The following is an 18,864-nucleotide window of genomic DNA, read 5'->3' as shown; positions in this document are numbered from 1 at the left end:
CGACTGAATACTCCAATTAAGAAAAGACAATTTACTTTGTAAACTGTTTTTTAGACTATTCAGTCGAACAATAAATTTTGATGGTAAAGTTCAACATACAGTTTTAATTTTCTTTCTCTTATAATAAGCTCTACTCTCTGTTGTGTATTGACCTTTTTTTATTCGGTTGGGATTAAATTATCTATCTATAAATACAGGTATTTATATTAGATTGAAGTTTACGATTGCGCATATCAGGTAAACACTACATCTTTTGGGATTTAATTAAGGAGTAGACATGAAAAAAAAAAAAAAATGGCAGCAAATATTGCTCCAGTAACTCCACAAATAATTATCTCAGTATGCGCGTCGCTAAGTGTACGAAGAGGACAAGGGGGAGGAAGAACTTGCCCCCACAAAGGAAGTGACGAGAGATATCTCGAAGAAGAAGAAGGAAAGGAGCGATTCCAAAATAACCTTCTATTCAGGTGATTCTTTCTTTTCGTACGGCCAACTCTTTTTAGAAGGAAACCAAGTAAAAAACAAACAAACTAGAAAACCCCTAAAAGACAAAACTTTACCCCCCTCCCTTTGGGGATTTTATATTACTTAATCTATTACTGTGGATTTACCAAAATGTATTTAAAAGAGGAAACCTGCACAGAATAAACTCGAAAAGAATCGACGTAGGTAAGTCTGAAAGAGCCATTTTTTTTTTCTTCTCAAGGTGTTATGTTGTTTGCGTGAAAAGAAAGAAAGAAAAAAGGTTAGGAACTAAAACTAACCATCTTACTGAATAAATACTTCTGAAAACATGAAACTTATTGTAGATTAATACTCTCTGCCAAACTCATCCATTTACTCGCATAAAAATGAGATTCTACCCCCCCCCTCCCCACACTTTTTTTTTTTTTTTTTTTTTTTTTAGGCGATTACGTGTGAACACTGAAAAACTTGGCGGAAAGAAGAAAAATAAGTTACTTTAGAAAATGTGTTTACTCGTAATCTCTTAAAAGAAATAGAATCTTATTTTGCTAGGGAAGTAAGGAGTTTAATGGAGGGTGTTAACAAAAAACTACTCCCCTCCCCACAAGTTGTTCGGGTCGAAAAAAAATAAGGAGGGTAGCATTTGAAAGTAAAATAATAAATACGCAGTGGAAAGATGGAAAAAAAATGTTGACATAAACGAAAGCATTTGTTGCGCTGTTTTTTTTTTGGGGGGGGGTAAATTTTTACGACGCGCGCCAGCGTATTATAAACATCCCAACCTCCCCATGTTAAGAACTGCTTTCGGAATAAACACCCCACCTCCCCAACCTCGAAAGCAGTTTTAACATGCGGAGGGGTGTTTATTCCGAAAGTGGGTGGTTGGGGGTGTTTATGCTTCGCTGGAACAGGTCGTGAAAAATACCGTTTTTTTTTTGTTTTTTTTTCTCCAGAATTGCTTAGATGAGGATTGATAATTTGAATTATTTGGACTACTATTCTCATCTTGATTTTCACTTTCTCAATCTTTCAACCAATGTAATCTCCGTTTCAGGCCAGTTAACCAGAACTATTTTTTTTTTTTGTTTTTTTTTTGGTGCTAGTGCACTTACTGATCCGCTATTTTTTAAATCATATTTCGCAGTTTAATTAAAATTTTTTGTTTCAATTGTAAGGTTGAAGTATAGAATAGGTACAGCCCCCCCCCATGTTAAGAATGGCTTTTAAAATGTTATTTACGTCCGGCGGCGGATCACTCTCTGCACTAGTACCGTTTTTTTGTTTTTGTTTTTTGTTTTTTTTTGTAATAGGTAAACGATTTTAGTTAACTGCCTTAAAAAGCTAGTTTAAAAAAAAAAAAAAGGTACTAGTTAGTTCATCCGTGCTGAAATAATGTTATTTAAAAAGCCATTCTTAACATGGGGAGGGTGTTTTAATGTACCTATTCTGTACTTTAATCTTACAATTGAAAAAAAAACCCATAAAACTTTAAACTTGGAAATACGATTAAAAAAAAATAGCGCGGGTCATTAAGTGCATTTAGCACAAAAAAAAAAAAAAAAAAAAATATGTGAAAATGCACTGCGCTGCTGCGCCGCTGCGGACCACCCGAAGACTAAGAAGTTGATTACGGGGAGGTTGAAAATAAGAAAATGCCTTTCGGAATAAACACCCCTAACCTCCCCATGTTAAGAACGGCTTTCAGAATAAACATCCTTTTGAGGTTAGACAGCTAGTGCACATGCACATTGACCAAAATTTCGGTGCTATCTGCGTTATTTTTTTTTTTTTTTTTTTTTTAATAGTATCTTCAAGTTTTATGTTTTTTATGAAATTGTAAGAAAAAAATACAGAATAGGTACGAAACAGTCGAAACACCCTCCCCATATTAAGAATAGCTTTCTAAATAACGTTATTTAAGCACGGATCAATAAGTGCACTAGTACCAACATTTCTTCAGAATATTAAGTTGATAGGGTCGAGAGAGCAACTTTACGGGTGGGAGGGTGCAATTAAAACTAATGCTTATGCAGAGAAGGTACTGTGCTATTTTTATATTTTCAAATTTAAAATTCTTAGGTGAAAGTACTGGAATAGTTACAAAGCTCCCTCCCTATGTTAAGAAGGGCTTTCTAAATAATAACGTTATTTCAGCACTGTAACGTCAGTGCATGAGTAAAAAAAAAACAAAAAACAAATTGCTTGTTCAATTTACGTGAATTTTGGAATATATTTTTGTTCACTGACAGGTACGTACATTATAAAGATTTTTCGGTGCTAATGCACTTACTGATCCGGATCCGCGCTTCTTAAATCGTATTTCCAAGTTTAATTAAATACAAATAAAAGTTTTATGTATTTTTATTCAGTTGTAAGGTATAGAATAGATACAAAACACCCTCTCCATGTTAAGAATGGCTTTTTAAATAATAACGTTATTTCAGCATGGATCAATAAGTGCACTGCAACTGCACTAATACCGATTTTTCTGTATTATTATTTAGGCTGAATTGTGGATTTACATATACATGTGGGCGGTGACCTATTTGCGTTAAAAATATTGCAGAAATTTTTTAAATGGGATTTTCGAGCTAAATTCGGTAAATTTTGACTTTAATCACCTTTAAAAATGACTTTAGGTTATGCTGAAACCGAATATTGCATTTAAATGTGCCATAAACAAGTTATTTTCCGTATATTAAGCACTGTAATTCCTTGCGTTGTCGGTTCGGTTCTGTGCGTGAAAGCGCGCGTATATTTTTGACGCGCGTGCGCCAAAAATATTTTTCAATATTTAATTTTTACGGTATCTTTCATTTATGAAATTGTTACTATAGAATGTTTTTGTGTTTATTTTGATGGGGACCCCCCCCCCATCTCTCTCTCTCTCTAAGAGTGGATTTTTACATAACGTTATTGGTACTAGTGCAGTGGTGCTGCACTGCTGCAGTGCTGCACTTATTGATCCGTGGTGAAATAATAACGTTATTTAGAAATCCATTCTTAACATGAGGAGGGGAGGTTGTTTTGTAGCTATTATGTACCTTAACTTCGCAATATAATTAAAAGACATCATAAAACTAATCTTTAAAAAAATAGCGCGGGGGGGGGTTGTATTACTGTACACATAGATTCGAAAAAGTTGTCAAAAAACAAATATATAACAAATAAATGTTATCAAAGGCAAGATAAGTTACTTTTCTACCAAACTGGATATCATTTTCGTGTTTTTATTCAATTTAACATGTTTATTCAGCTCGAAAAGCATACAGTGTTTACCGATGTATTGGAAAATTCAAGATGGCGGCGGATTCTCTCTTTAACACGGTAAGTTTGGAAAAAGGTGTAATAAATAATAAACTAGACAAAATACTGTTAGAAATTCGCTCAATATATGTTACCATGACATAACTTGACATATATTCGGTGGTTTTTAATAGTATTTTGTCTAGTTTATTATTTATAACACCTTTTCCTGAACTTACCGTGTTAAAGAGAGAATCGGCCGCCATCTTGAATTTTCCAATACATCGGTAAGCCTCTTATGATGGGATGTCTCCTAGCGGCTTCGGCTGCATGGAGACAGGGTAGTACATGTCAAGGATTCGTCACTTGACACTCAGCCCAACAGGTGAGGGGCCGGGAACCGGCCCAGCACCTGTTGGACTGAGGTACACCGCCTAGGTAATACCTAGGAGGTCCACCCTCCCAGGCCTTGCCACCGGGCTTTCCGGTGGGGCAAGTTTATTGCTTGCTGCCTGAGGCGCCCCGACCGGGGAATGCCGACGGGGTTACTCAGGCAATTTTTAAAATTGCAGGAGTGCCCCTCCTTTAGGGGAGCCTGCGGGGTTCCCACTTTCCGGCCTTGTGCCACATTTTGCTGAGGTGGGCAGCAAATAAATATCTACATCGGTAAACACTGTATGCTTTTCGAGCTGAATAAACATGTCAAATTGAATAAAAACACGAAAATTATATCCAGTTTGGTAGAAAAGTAACTTATCTTGCCTTTGATAACATTTATTTGTTTGTTTTTTGACAACTTTTTCGAATCTGTGTACAGTAATACAAACCCGAAAAAGGTTATATTGTACGTATTCGTTTTGGACTGAAGATCTCCGGAAAAAAATTTCACTTAATTTGATCGAGTAGTTTTATTTATTTATTTATTTATTTATTTTTACAGCGGAAAAACACGTTTTTCTGAGAGCGCGTTGAAGTCAGAAATTTATTAAATTTATTGAACACGCCACGGGGAGATAACTCCAGTTAAAGCGCTGACACCCCTCCCCATCTTTAATACTAGCTTTTCTTCCTAAACATCGAACCTTTTATTCGGTATCATAAATTGTTTTTTCGCTGTAAAAAAAAAACAAAAAAAAAAAAAAACTACTTGATGAAATTAAGTGAAATTTTTTTTCCCGTAGAACTTCGTTCTATAACGGATACATACAATATAACCTTTTTTCGATATTTTCATTTTTTAATGTCTTGACTAAACTGTACAAGTGCCAATTATTTAGTAAGTCAACCTGCGAGATTTACATTTTATTGCCTACGAATTCCCATTAATCGTGTAAAGATTTTTTTGTAAAAAAATAAAACTACTTGATCAATTTACGTAATTTTTGGAATATATTTCCGTTTTTCCGCGTTTTACGTACATTGTACGGACTTTTTTTGTGGAAATAATGGACAAGAACCTTGTTTCCTTTCAAACTTTTTTATGGTACCTATATGCACTTATGTTACTGTGCTAAATAAATATTTAGAAAGCCATTCTTAACATGGAGAGGGAAGGGAGTTTTGTAACTATTCTGTATTTTCACCTAACAATTTAAGAAAATATCGTAACTCTTGAATTTAGCTAGAATACGATTTTTTAAAATAGCACGGTACTAAGTGCATCATGTTTGTTATATATATATATATATATATATATATATATATATATATATATATATATATATGTTGGACATTTTTAGTCGCGTGCAAGCGACTCTGTCGGTCTGTCCATAACCCTTTTGGGTACTAGTGCATAGAGTGATCCGGACGTAAATAATAACGTTATTATTTAAAAAGCCATTTTTAACATGGGGAGGGTTTTTTTGTACTTATTCTATACTTCAACCTTACAATTGAATAAAAAACAAACAAACTTTAATTAAAACTTGGAAATACGATTTAAAAAAATAGCGCGGATCACTCTCTGCACTAGCATCCACTTTTGTGCTTGGCCTTTTTGGTTAAGATCAAAGGTCTGTTAATAGATGCTTTTCTTAGCTTTTAAAGCTTTTCTTGGGCTTTTGGCCAAGATCGAAGTGTAGTATCTGTTCTTACATGCTGTACTTATGTTTGTAACTTTGTGATATAAAATGGGGGATCACTTTTCTGTATTAATTTAATGTAAAATGATCACTCACTTTACAACCAGTCAGTCTCAAAGCCATTCAAGTCATTCTACAGACCATTCAAGTTGTTTTTGAAAGATTCCAGTCATTCTTAAGGTCATTCAAATCATCCTTAAGTTCATTCAAATCATCCTTAAGTTCATTAAAGTTATTCTAAGTCATTTCAGCCCATTTTTCGGTCATTTTAGTTTATCTTTAAGAATTTCATGTCAATCCTACATTCACGCATTCATTTATTACACGAGAGCACGCGACTAATGGCTATCGGTCTTGTTCCTTGCGGTGTTGTCGCTTGAAAGACATCTAGAGATTTGCATATGTGACGTAATTCTGACGTAAGCAACGGAGAAAGACGAGGCGTTAACTTTTCTTACCAGACGACTTTTTTTTTTAAACTAAAATTCTTATTTTTCTAGCACTTTTCATTTTGAATTGATGTGTTTCAGACGACATTTTTATTCGTACAGAAAAATTAATTTTGCAATACGTTTAGTAATTTTTGGTATACATTTTTTTTATGCGGCTTCTATATTTATCGACCATGTTAAGAATGGCGACGACCACTGAAATTCATTACCTAATACATTGGAAAAAATGTCTTAATATCCAAAAAAAAAAAAAAAAAAAAAAAAAAACTACTTGTCGACTGCTTCCGATTCTTTCCGTCATCTGCCGGGCACACCCGAGTATGAAATATTCGTTCTGTACCTTCCAGTATTTTTGGTAAACTGCCCGGAAAATTCTGATATCACGGTTCTTATTCTATATAAATACTCTAGAATTGTTCAGCCAAATTGTGTTATAAATATTTGTGTGTGTGTTTGTACTCTTTCCGAATAGTTAATAAGTATGCTTTAAGAGCAGTTAAGCTTAGGCAAAATACAAATTTTAACCTTACCATCTGAAAAGTGCAGGCGTAAACACGGTTGAAAAGATGAGGTAAAATACGATCGGTACTCGTACAGTTTAATCAAGATATTAAAAAATGAAACTATCGAAAAAGGTTATATTGTACGTATCCGTTTTGAACTGAAGATCTCTGAAAAAAAAAAATTCACTCAATTTGATTTTTTTTTTTTTTTTTTTTTTTTTTACAGCGGAAAACCACTTTTTTATGACAGCACGTTGAAGGCAGTCATCTTGGATTTTTAAAAAATTTTGTTTGAATTTTAGATACGCCACGGGGAGATAACTCCAGTTATAGCGCCGACACCCTCTCCCCATCTTTAATACTAGCTTTTCTTCCTAAAAATCGAACCTTTTGCTCGGTATCATAGCAAATTGTTTTTTCGCTGTAAAAAAAAAAAAAAAAAAACTACTTGATGAAATTAAGTGATTTTTTTTTATTTTTTTTCGGAGAACTTCGTTGCATAACGGATACGTACAACTTAAACTTTTTTTTTCGATGTTTTCATTTTTTTAATGTCTTGATTAAACTGTACAAGTACCATACGGTCATAGAACAGATGAAAACACAAATGACGAGACATTTTGGAAAAAAAAAAAGGCAAACTTAAAACGCTCACGCATAAAACTTTGTAGACTAGTATCTGTTACACATGTAGGAAACACACGTACATATATATTTACAGACACTGGTGGTTTATAGTTGCACAATTATCAGTGCAGGAAATGACAATGGACCCGAATCCCGCGACAAAATCAGTTTTGACTCCATTAGTAAGTGGACATACCCCAGGAGGGTCACCATTCATACTACGAAATTAAAGGAAATTTTAACATTAATGAAGCTAAACGTTTAATACAGACGATTTTAGAGTGATGAAGTAACAGGAAGTTATATATATATATATATATATATATATATATATATATAAATAAATGGTGCCAATGCACTTACTGATCCGCGCTATTTTTTAATCGTATTTCCAAGTTTAATTAAAGTTTTGATTTTTTTTTTTTTTTTATTCAGTTGTAAGGTTAAAGTACAGAATAGGTACAAAAAACCCTCCCCATGTTAAGAATGGCTTTTTAAAAATAATAACGTTATTTCAGAACGGATCACTCTCTGAATATATATATATATATATATATATATATATATATATATATATATATATATGTGTGTGTGTGTGTTACTATAATTATTTTAATACCTACAGATTTCATCCTTTCGGGGATCATCAGTGCAGAGAGTCACGATTACCATCAAGCCTGGCCACGAAGCCATCTCTGAGTCCATGAGGAAGGAACAAACCGCTCGATTGATGTTAACCGCGGCGAGAAATATAGTTGGAATTAACATTTACATGAATCGCAAATGTTGTTCAGGAAGGCCGAGGGTGATCTTGTGCTTTTAACCTCATGGTCTTAGCACGTCGACTGAAGTGATCAATTTATTGCTTTCCAACGTAAAGTTCTTAAAGGGACTGAGATAATTATGACTATAATTATTTTTTAATACCAACAGACATTAGTATTTCATCCTTTTGGGAATCATCAGTAAAGGGGTAACGATTACCGCCGGTCGGCAGATTCGAAGCCGGCCACGAAGCCATAATTGAAAACACTTTCCGAAACAACTATCAGTATAAGCTAAACGCATTTACTTTTTATCCAGAATTTAAAAAAAAACAACAACAACAAAAAACGAAATATATTTGATACATTTGACGTTGGAAATTTCTTTTGAAAGACTAAAGTTTTTTGGAAAGTTGAAATTTTTTTTTTTTGGGGGGGGGGGTAAGAAAAAGACGCGTTCAAATGTTTGTTTAAAATTCCGTTGTGAGATTAATTCATTCTATGACGTTCTGAATTACTTTAACCACTGCGCCACGACACAAGGACCCGTGGCACAGTGGTTAAAGTACTTGGAAAAAGCAGTTGTAAATGTGACCTTCTCCTGAAGGTTGAAGGTTCAATTCTCAGTGTTGCCGACCGAAAAATACAATTGCGAATTACTTAGGACCCCTATCCAGTCATGGCTGACAGAACGAGAGCATGCCACCCTCATGAAGTAAATAAAGAGTTCCGTTTGAAATGCTGTCCATATTCCCGACTTCGACAGAAACATTGCCGAGCTCGACAAGATATTCCCAAAGAAGATCGGAGGTTACATCGACCGAAACGTTGTGAAAATCACACAATATGAGAACAGTAGTCTGAGTTCAAATAATACGAATAACTTTTTATCTTACGCGAAGGCCGTAGGCCGTAATATAAATATTAAACAATAAAGAGGTCACATAAAACCAGTTTAAATTGGCGAATTGTGTGAGAGGACACACAGTTGCCCCCCCCTCATCAGAGGTGAGACCTTATACGCGTCCGCTTTACTAGAAGTGTCGCCAGAAAGAAACCAAATTCTTCCCATCCTACCCGGAAGTCAAACAATTTCGCACACTTTTCGTTTCTGGAGTCACCTGTGATCCCTAGGTGACAATCAAACTTTTCAATTCAATCTTAGAGCCTTGGTTGTATAACATCCGCTTTATTAAGGTCGGCATAATTGGGAAATTCGCCAGTGCTTATTCAAATTGGCACGTATGGCGGCAATTAAAAGTAAATAAAATACAGATAAGTCTGTATGATTTACGTACCAGTCGCGAACCAAAGATAATATTCCAAAAATCACGCAATTCGATCAAGTATTTTTTTAAATTATTATTTAAGCAAATCAAATTTTACGACTAAGCAAGTCGTAGTGTTTTAGTCGGGCATGGTGAAATCCGATGAAATAAAAAGGGGGTACTACTCAAATCGACGTGTCGAGGTGAAAAATCTTACATAGAATGCAGTTTAGTGGTAAAATCGCTAAAAATCATAAATGTTGATTTTTTTTAGTTTTAAATATTTGATCGATTTATGTAATTTTTGGAATATGACATCTTCGTTCTGTAACGAGTACGTACATTATGATGAACTTTTCTGCATTTTCTTTACTGCTAATTGCCGCCATAAGTGCTAAACTGAATAAGTACCTACTGGATAAAAATCCGTTTCTCTAAAATTCATCAGCTGCATTTGTCGTGTTCTTTAATTGTTAAGTTATCAAAAATCTATAAGGCAAAGATTAACTATTTCTCGCAGTAAAAGGCCGATTCTAATATTTTTTTTTTCCTGATTCTAATAATATAATCGATTCCGATTCTTTTAAATTTGTAAGTTTTGAGTGGGAAGGGAGATCGGTTTACCTTAAAAAAAAAAAATAAAAAAAAAAAGTTTCAAAAAATTAAATTAGAAAAATTAAATAAATGTAATATGCGCATATACAGTCGTGCCCAAAAAAATCTGCCCCTGTCATTTTTTATTTTCAAAAGCCGCAAATTTAAGCTAAATTGAATGTGACTGTTTAAACAACCTATACATCATTTGATTCGCCTTTTATTCCTCTATAATTTTACCTGTTTATATTTGACTTCTAATTGAAGTATACTAGTGTTTACGTCAAGATAAAAAAAAAATTAACTTAAAATTGAGAAGGCAAAAAGAAACTCCGCAGCAACAAATAAGCTTAAAACCAGCTTAAAGTATCCACATTTAGGCAACAAAGCATTTCTTGTTTCAGGTTATACAACGTAACATTTAGTCCATACTAGCAGGGCTACCCGGCGTTGCTCGGGACCATATAAACAATGAAAAAACAAAAGCAGATATTGAACATATGTTTTATTCTTAGGGGAGAGGAATCTTTCATCTCAAGTTTTAGCGTTACAAACAAACATTTGTCTTTTATGTATATAGATAATGACAGGTTTTTTGGGGGCCCCCCTCGAAGATAACTGATCAGTTGACCAACTTCTAGTGGTCCGTTTGACGTGAAATTTTGATATTTGTCATCCGGGTGATGGGGCTTCGATATGATACCAAATTTGTCAAGTTTGGTTCCGTCTTTCAAAAGTTTTAGCGTTACAAACAAACATACATACATACACACAGACGTTTGGCTTTTATATATATAGATGCCTCGACTTTCTTTTAGTGATCGTCAGGCGCTCATTAATCTCCATCTTTCGAGTTTATTCAATCGAGATCAGCTGCAGATTGAAATATTAGAAAACGGTACGAATGACTGTGCAAAAGCACCAAAACACCGGCAGCGTTCATGATATCCCTAAATTCTTTTAAATTTTGTAAATAAAGTTATTTTTTGGGGGGGTCGGTTTACCTTTAAAAAAAAAACAAAGGCCGCTTCTACAGAATTGGGACAAGCTTTTATAGAGTTTTCAGATAAAAAAAAAAATGGTTTCAACTAATGTATTTTTTTTTTTTTTTTGTCAATTCTAATAAATTTCAATGGTAGCTTCCAAATTATTCAGTCGAAATTACCTGAATATTACTGAATTATTTAAAAAAAAAAACAACTTTAATCGTGTTAGCAGGTGAAAAATTACCATCTTGTTTAAATCAAAACGGAAAATTACCTCCCTGTTGAACTCTCCTGTGTCTTACGATCGTTTTCATCAAATTCTTTTATTTTTCATTTTTTTTAATAAATGATTTTCTACCTAATCGATTTTCATAATTTTTGGATATAATCATCTTAAAAATACGAGAAATACGTAGATACCAATGTTTACACGTGAAATTAAAATTTTTGACATTTCGTCCCAATAGAGTAGAAGCGCAAAAAAAATAAAAATTAATAAAAATAAATAAATGTAATGTGCGCATTATCTACAGATTTTAATTTTACCTATAGTTTAAAATCAATAACATTTTTTTATTATTCCACTGTTAAAAAAAAAAAAGTTTTAATTAAAAAGAAACAAATAAAGGCAACAAAAAGAATCGTTTTTGGCATCGGAAAACAGACAGATACTTGGTGCGTAGAAAATGAATAGACCCGATGCTTCCGTTCAGTCCCAAGAGACAATGAATATCTCCGATGAGGGTAGCTGCACGTGTAATTGTGAGGCAAGGGTTTCGCAATCTCCAACCACACCTGGTCCTGGATATGACCTGAAACTATATCTGATGGTGAGGGCCCCAGCTTTCGCGTTTTGGGGAGTGTGGAACTACCCTTTAATTGCCATTACTCCTAGATCCACTCTAACCCGCAGTGGTAGTACCTGTTAGGGTCCCAACTATGGGTTAAATTATAGAACCGACTTGAAAAAAGCAAAGGTGAAAGTGCGCTGGGAGACCACCCGAAGATTTACCTTTAAGAAGTTGATTTTTTTTTTTTATATTCAACTGTTTACAGGTGTATTCGGGTCTTCTGCGAACAAATATCCCAGTTTATTTTGTCGCTGACACGAATTATTTACACAACTAACACATTCACTAACCCGTGGTTACTAGTATAGTTAGTTGTCTGGCCGCCATTTTTTCAAAAAAATTCATGTACTGACGGTAAGTGGGTACGCATGCGCAGAAATTTGCAGTTATTGAAGCAGACAGAATAGATACCCCCAACCTCCCCATGTTAAGAACGGCGGTCGGAATAGACACACCCAACCTCACCCATGTTAAGAACGGCAAATTAAAAAAAAAAAAATCTTTTTCGCTTGTTTAGAAAAAAAAAAGAAAAAAAATACCATAATACTTTTTCCTTGTAAAAAACAACAAAAAAAAGATGGCGGCCATTGCACAAAAGCTATTATAGAAAGCATTGGATTTTTACGGTCTTACTATTGTACGTTATTCTTGTCAGCGAGAATTTAAACTGTGAAATTTGTTTGCAGCAGACCCGAATACACCTGTAAAAATTTGAATATTGGAAAAAAAACAAAAAAACTTAAGGGTAAATCTGCGGGTGGTCCCCCAGTGCACTTTTACCAAAGCAAATGGTACTTGTACAGTTTAGTCAAGACATTAAAAAAATGAAAATATCGAAAAAAGTTTAAATTGTATGTATCCGTTATGGGACGAAGTTCTCTGAAAAAAAAATTTCACTTAATTTCATCAAGCAGTTTTTTTTTTTTTTTTTTTTTTTTTTTTTTTTACAGCGGAAAAACATGTTTTTATGAGAGCGCGTTGAAGGCGGCCATTTTGGATTTATAAAAAATTTGTTTGAATTTTAGAAATAACAAAGGGAGATAACTCCAGTTAAAACGCTGACACCTGTTCCCATCTTTAATACTAGCTAAATCGAACATTTTGCTCGGTATCATAACAAATTGTTTTTTCGCTGTAAAAAAAAAAAAAAGAAAAAAAAACTACTAAATATTAAGGGAATATTTTTTTTCATAGAACTTCGTTCTATAACGGATACATACAATTTAAACTTTTTTCGATATTTTCATTTTTTAATGTGTTGACTAAACTGTACACGTACCAAGCAAATATATTCTATTAAAAGATTGTTCTTCGAAATTACTGGATTTGGCATAAATAACATGAAAAGGGTTGAAATGCTGTAAAACAAATACAAAAAAAAAACAAAAAAAAACAACCACACCTCTCCTGAATCTGCACTGCCTGAGGCCAGTGGCATGGAGAAATGCTAGACGACTGGAAACAATGCCGAGATAATCGGAGAGAACATACAACACCTACAATTCCCAAATGGTCACCCATTTTAGTACTGACCAGGCTCAACGTTGCTTAACTTGCTTGAATAGACCCAATTGGATTGTAACTCTGCTTCCCGATTCTCTAGTTTGCGTCAGTAACTGTTACAACTTTCACGTGTTTTTTTTTTCTTTTTTTAATTGCCATAATATTTATCTTGAAGCGATCTACTTAACACCATCGACTGAATTACTTTTCAGCTTGTGTTCGGATATCTAAGGCATGAGCTATTCTTTCCCTTTTTTTCACACGATAAAAATAAAATAATTATTCCTACTCCAATCCCGCATGAGTGAAGACTGAAGAAGAGTATGATTTAGCTAGTTAGTTAAACGGCAATGGTCCATCTGTAGGTACTGTGGGATTCTCTTTCTCAGTTAAACCCGACTTTGCTCGGACCCTATGTACTGTTCATAACTAATATATATTAAAAAGTTTGACTCGTGTGTGTACGTTTCCCTACAAAATTACTGTCAATTTTCAATCTACAGACTCGAGGTTTGACATAAGGAGTATTGAGATTTGGGAAAATCTTTTTAATTGGTTTTGGACAGAAATTTGGCTGTCAAGGGGTCTAAGTTCAACGATTTGACCTTTGAAAACTCTACCAAACTCTTCCGCCAATTTTGGGTTTAAACACTTGAAATTTTAGATGTAGGTTACTTGAACGTGGATCCAACCTTTTAATTTGATTTGAACTCAAAACAAAGGTCAAAATTAGTCAAAGTTAAAAAAAAAAAAATGACCTCTCCGCCAATTTTTGGTCTAAACATTTGAAATTTTACATACAGTGTATTCAGACGTGGGGCAAGGTTTTTAATCGGTTTTTGACTGAAAATTTGGCTCCCAAGGGATCAACGTTCAAAAGATTTAACCTTTGCGGTCTCTATCAAACTATTCAGCAAATTTTGAGCCTAAACATTTGAAAGTTTACATAAAGGGTATTCAGACATGCAGCAAGCTTTTTAATCAGTTTTGGGGCAAAAATTTAGCTGCCAAGAGGTCAAAGTCCAAAAAGATGTTTGCAGACTCTATCAAACTCCTCCACCAATTTTGGTTCTAAACACTTTAAATTTTAGATGTAGGTTACCTGGACATAAGTCAAACTTTTAATGTATATACATATGCACATAAAGTTATGAACAGTACCTAGGGCCCGAGCAAAGCTGAGCTGAACTGCTAGTATATATATATATATATATATGAGAGAGAAAGATAGTTATCTTTCTAAAACCAAAAGATGGAATTAATTCACATTCAAACAAGTTTATTTTTATTTTAGGCAGACACCTAATTTTCCCCACACTGTCTTACACGTGTTTCGTTGTAGAGCAAAACATCAGACTACTGTCGAATAATATTTTGCTATAGTAAATATTCCCTAATGAGCCAGTGGAGTTGTACCAAAGACTTTTTTTTAAATATTGTACTTGATGCTAAACACTCTGTATTATTAAGTGAGGATCAAGTGTGGGTGGAGTACCCCCCCCCCACACACATACACACATCTCTATAGCAGCCAATTAATAGGGAGCCTCGGGTCACCTTTGACTAGTCGATCACTTAGCTTTAGATATGATTCATAGGATTTTATTTTTGTTTTCAAGTACTGCTGTCGGTTTGTGCTTATACCATTTATATGGGTTTTCAAGATGCAGTTATCTGCAAAATTCCCAGTGTACTGCCCTCCTCATTTGATCGTGTCTATTCGTGTATTCTTTATGGATTAGTTTGCTGCATTCGCTTTTGAGGTTAATTCTTTTGTCTCTTTGTCGTTTCTCGTGTCTTGTCGATCTTTGCTTTGATATGGTTAGTTTTAATCGCTTTGTTTTGTGTGGCTGCTTTTAGGGATTCAATTTCTCTATTTAGGTTTCATTTTTGTAGCAACATCGCAGTGTTTTCGTTAGTCTCATCTTTCGTCAGCCTATGAATCGCCCGTGTAGCCTTTTTCTTCCCAATTTTCTTTTTTCGTATTATCCCATGTTGATTTTCTTGATCGTTTTTTTTTTTTCTTCCGAAATCATCCTTTCAGTGTTATGTATTATTCCTAATTCTTTTTTTTTTTCGTGTCATTCACACAGTTTTCTATATAAACCAATCCTTTTCCTCCATCTTCCATTTTCACATAGTCGTTCAGCATCATTGTTTGGTAGTAGTGCACTGTGCATGGTCATAAGTTTCCTGGTTTTCTGATTGCAATGCTTCAGTTCTTTGGCCCAACCTATAAACGGTCCAAAGTTTTTTATTAGTGACACTGCCCATGCGTTTATACTTTTATTAGATCTCTACTATATAGTTTAGTTGGTATTAGTGCACTTATTGATCCGTGCTGATATAATAACGTTATCATTTAAAAAGCCATTCTTAACATGGGGAGGGGAGGGTGTTTTGTACCTATTCTATACTTTAACCTTACAATTGAATAAAAAAAACATATCATAAAACTTTAATTAAACTTGGAAATACGATTTAAAAAATAGCGCGGATCAGTAAGTGCACTAAGCGCCGTTTAGTTTCTAGGAGTTTTCATATTTTGAGGTATTCCTTTCCAATTTTCTCTTTCATTTCTGTCGATTTGATGTCTGCTTTCAAAATTCCCAAATATGTCCACGTCTCCACTTGTTTGGATAGTTCCATGGTTTTGGCGCTTCCAGTTTTTCCCTTTTTATAATTAGTAGTGCGCACTTTTCTATGCCGAATTGCGTTCAGAATATCCTGGTTGAAGACTCTGGTTGTGTTTATTAGTGTGTCTAGTCCCTTTTTGTTTCTTACTAAAGTTTCATGTTGTCCATATACATTAGGTGGTTTATTCTTTCATCTGCAGTAGTAAAGTTGTATCCAGCTTGGCACTTCCTTGGTATATTATTAAGGAGCCTCATGGCAATAATGAACAGTACTTGTGACAAGTAGTCTCTTTGAATGATACCTTTATATTTTTATCTCTATTATTCATGCTTGAGGGATCCTGTCGTATACTTTCTTGTAGTCGATCCACGCAATTGCTATATTATTATTATTTGTAACTTTTACGATTTAGGTGTGCGCCAACCCAAATTTGCACCTACCCTCTAAACATTTTTAATAAGATGCAAAATATTTTTTTATTACATTTTCACCCCAAACAAGGCACATTGCCACTGTGGTGCAGGGGGCTACTATCAGGGGCAGCGGCTACTGGGGCACTATGTTGGGATTTGGGCAGCAAGATGTTGGTTCACGTTACACTTGAACTTCTGCATGTCAGTGCAGTTGGGGAAGCAGGGACCTGGACTGGAATTCTAGAGTCTAGAAGTTTTGGGGGAGAAACTACTGGAGTAGAAAGATCTTCTACATCTAGGGATCTCTACTGTGTGGGGGTGGGATTTAGCTGCCTGTCGGGTTTGTCGAGGGTGTCTACGTCGTGGGAGCACAAGTGTCTGCAGTTTGTCAGAGCATTCACCATTAAAATACTTGTAGAACAGGCAGAGGGATGCAACGATATAGAAAAGAATTGCTCTACATCAAATTTTGAGTTGTATTAAGTAATACATGTTTAACCCTGCGTTAATCCTCTGGGTGTTCCAAACATGCTTGGTCTCCTGGCGTGTTTATTAGTAATGGGACGATTCCAATATTTTTCCTGATTCCGATACAATTACTGATTCCATACTAGATTCCGATTCTTTATAAGCTTCTAAATATTTAACTATAAGATTATTTCCCAATTTTTGTAAAAAAACACGTTAAATATGCAGATATTTTCCCAAACGTCGAAATACACTTGTGTAGGATGATCTATCGATTTTAGCTTTACTGATATTTTAAAATCAATAAAAATTTATTATTTTATCATTATTACCAGCAATGGAAGATTTTACTTTAAAAAAAAAATAAACTAACAAAAAGACAATTAAAAGGATCGTTTTGGCATCGGAAAATAGGCATCAATTTTTCAGATTCCAATACCCCTAAATCTTCCGTTTTTCCAATTCCGATCAATCGTCCCAACACTAGTGTTTATATACACCAATACAAAAATTTTATAATCTTATTATTTTGTAAAATATAGTTACCCTGTTGGTTCAAGATAAATCTACAATCTCTGTTGAACGGTTTCAATCACTTTTATCTTGTTGATATCAATATAAAATAATACAATAAATTATTAAACTAAGGAAGAATTAAGATATTACATTAGTTAATCTTATATTTACAAGATTGAAAGAGTAATAAATTTTAAATAAAATAATAATCCCATCATAACTGTTCATTCCCACTGGAAAAATACAAAAACGTATGAATCATAAAATCATACCTACATTAGTTAGCTGGAGTATCTGGACATCCTAGGACAAAGCTCCAAGGAAAACTAAGAAACCATACCACTGAGTCAGGAGAGTACTGGGAGAGAGGAAAAGAAATAAGTTGTCAACTAGGGATTATGAGCACTTAAGCAAAAGTAGGTTGACAAAACAGCCCATGGGATTAATGCAGGGTTAAAGCGATCAGTGCGCATGAGGGAGCGTCTATAATATAATAAGACAGACATATAGCCTTATATATGGGGAGCCAAAAAAAAATTGGAGAAATTCTTTGAAAGGAAACTTATCGGGAGAATGCAAAACTCCACAATTTGAGTGGAGCTTATATAGAAGAGAAATTTAAAAAAAAAAAAAAACGTACCATGGCAAACCTTGTTAACGACATTACATACCACTAATATCCACTATGTGATATGCACAAATATCATGCGATATCACGTTAATCACTGTAGTTCTCCTATCTTCCTCCTTCCACATTTACAATGTTCTACTGTCTTCCTCTCATCCCCCCCCCATTATTTTGTTCCTAATGTAGTTATCACTAGACGTCGCATCTCTAATATGTTACCTAGCCCCGTCTCTCCTCTTCTGATAAGAAGCACTGGGCTTCGAAATGCCTCTATATAAATAGCATAAATTATCCCGCACATCTAATTGATGTAATCTCCCAACTGAATCAACGATGAAATTCATATGTACATACGTGTAGTATGTACTGGATATATACACACTCACACGTGAATATACCAGTTAGTGGTGGTGGTGGTGATGGTGGTGGTGGTTGTTGAAGAGGAGGAGACAAATACAGACATTAACTTAATGAAATATAAAGTAAATCGAAACCGACTTGAAACCATTTCTTCAGGCGAGAGCTTGGAACGAAGCTATTGGCAGCGGCGACGACGACATCGTATTAACAATGTTGAGGATGATGGCGAGCAGTGTGGGAGGGGGTCGAGGTAATCACTTTGCTCGCTTTGATGCTGTCTTTGAATTAATCACTTAGTAAATTGTCGCGACATTTTACTCGTTGTCTATTGCGCATCCTGAGATGCTTTCGATAATAAAACGCAATACTTTCTGGGTAAGATGAAAATATTACAGTATTTCTTTTTTAAATTGCTTTTCTATGCAGAAGCGTGACAACTTAAATAACAGCATCTTATATATATATATATATATATATATATATATATATATATATATATATA

At 34.4% G+C, this 18,864-nt stretch overlaps 1 protein-coding gene across 1 annotated transcript in view; it reads left to right on the top strand.

The window, feature by feature from the left end:
• Positions 1-424: 424 nt before the first annotated feature.
• Positions 425-18,864, top strand: part of LOC145255662 (uncharacterized) — a 586,940-nt gene continuing 568,500 nt past the window's right edge. The window contains exon 1 of the mRNA XM_080114217.1: positions 425-669. The gene's annotated coding sequence lies outside the window, so the exon portion shown is untranslated. The remainder of the gene's footprint in view (positions 670-18,864) is intronic.

Source organism: Euprymna scolopes, chromosome 31 (genome assembly GCF_053919585.1).
Source record: "Euprymna scolopes isolate OS-2025 chromosome 31, ASM5391958v1, whole genome shotgun sequence".
Taxonomy (NCBI): Eukaryota; Metazoa; Mollusca; class Cephalopoda; order Sepiida; family Sepiolidae; genus Euprymna; species Euprymna scolopes.
The sequence above is the reverse complement of the archived record's forward strand: the minus strand, read 5'-3'. Positions and strand labels throughout refer to the sequence as shown.